Source organism: Engraulis encrasicolus, unplaced genomic scaffold (genome assembly GCF_034702125.1).
Source record: "Engraulis encrasicolus isolate BLACKSEA-1 unplaced genomic scaffold, IST_EnEncr_1.0 scaffold_139_np1212, whole genome shotgun sequence".
NCBI classification, from domain to species: domain Eukaryota; kingdom Metazoa; phylum Chordata; class Actinopteri; order Clupeiformes; family Engraulidae; genus Engraulis; species Engraulis encrasicolus.
Window position 1 is genome coordinate 85,975 of NW_026944900.1, and position 2,060 is coordinate 88,034.

Here is a 2,060-nt window from a genome sequence, read left to right on the forward strand (position 1 = left end):
CTTTGTGTGTGGAAGTGCACACCGCATCACATGAGAGAGTGTAAACCAACAGACAAAATGAGCATGTACTTCCAGAGAGCAAGACATTGATCAGGTTGTGTGCTAAATAGGTCCCATCCCTATCAATTGTGTGGACTTTGCGAGTGAAGGAAGCAACAGCAGTGCTACTACAATGACACCTTCACCGACCTCATTGTTATGCTTGATTCATTTTTCACAGGTGGTGTATTACAGCAGGGCGATATGCCACGACCCCTGGGCCGTAGGTGCGAGGGCCCGCCAAGGCTGCTCGCAGCTTTAATTATTATTATTTCGCTTCTTCTTCTTCTTTTTGCTCGTTGTTCGGGTCCGCCATTTTGTCTGAGAAACATTTGGTGGTACGCAATTTGGCATGGTGGTCGGACATGGCGACCGCTACTCAGAACCAGAATTAAGGGTCCTCACCCCCAACCCTCTAGCGCCACCAGCAGGCCAAAATTTCAGGGACATTTCTGCTTGTAACTTTTGAACCGCTGGGCCAATTTTCAAAAACTTGGTATCCCTGGAATCCTTGGGCCGAGACGAATCCAACGCACCCTATGACGTCATTTTCCGCCTGGATAGTTTTCCCGCCATTTTGAATTTTGTGAAAATAAATAAAAACGCTATTTTTTTCCGCAAATTTTGACCAATTCGCCTGAGACTTGGTATAAAGTATCTCTTGACTGAGCTACACATAGGGTCTCAAGGAATATTGGATATCTTTTATCGTTTAGCCGTGACAGCCAATCAAAAACGGCCTAAAACTCGCCTAAAACTCGCCAAACAGGAAGTGAAGTCATATCTTGGGAACCCATCGCCACAATGTTCTCTAAATTGTCACAGACATTTCTGTCCATACCATGACCCACCACAAAAAAAATCAGGTCGCTAGCTCAAACTCTCTAGCGCCACCAGCTGGTCAAAGTTTTAGCTACATTTCTGCCTGTAACTTTTGAACCGCACGCTCAATTTTAAATCTAGTGGTACCGTTGAAATCCTTGGGCCAAGCCTAATCCAATGAACCCTATGACATTATATCCACCATTATAGTATGTCCGCCATTTTGGATTAAGGCGCCAAACAGGAAGTGACGTCATATACTGGGAACCCATGGTCAGAACCAACTGTAAATTGTAACAGACATCCTTGACCATCCCATGACCCCCCACAAGAAATATCAGGTTGCTAGCTCAAACACTCTAGCGCCACCAGCAGTTCAAAGTTCAAAGTCACCACCCAACAGCAGGCCAAAGTTTTAGCTACATTTCTGCCTGTAACTTTTGAACCGCATGCTCAATTTTAAATCTAGTGGTAGCGTTGAAATCCTTGGGCCAAGACGAATCCAACGAACCCCATGACATTATACCCGAATTTTCAGAATGTCCGCCATTTTGGATTTGGTGAAAATCGATAACGTGCTCCTAATCCTTCAAATTTGGTCTGATTTTCTCAAAACTTGATACATATGATTTCAGGAGCACTCTGAAGAGATTTGTGAAAGGGTTTCATTGCATCTTGTACGGTTTGGACATGACAGCCAATCAAAATCCTCCTAACACCCCCAAACAGGAAGTGAAGTCATATATCAGCAAACCATAGTAAGAATCTTTTGTGAATTGTCACACACATTTTCATTGTCCCATAACTTCCCACAAGAACTTCCAGGTCCCCATTTCTGCTTGTAAAACTTACATGTTATTGTTGTTCAGTATGGTGCATTTACAAATCCAAAAATGTCAGACTCAATAGAACCCCCTGCAGAGACCTGTCCGTAGCTGGCATATATATGATTGCAGTGGCTACCAGGTGCCGTGCCACCATGTTTTAGGCAAATGAATTGCTATAAATGTGGAAATTAAAACATCTTACATGCGTCTATATGATTGAAATGGTAATGCAAAGGGATACCAAGAGGGGAAGTGGACAAGACAGCAGTGCTACGTCAATGACGCCTTCACCTTCCTCATATTTGTCAGAAAATGGTTACGCTTCATCCATTTTTCACAGGTAGGGGTGTATTAGGGCAGGGCGATGTGCCA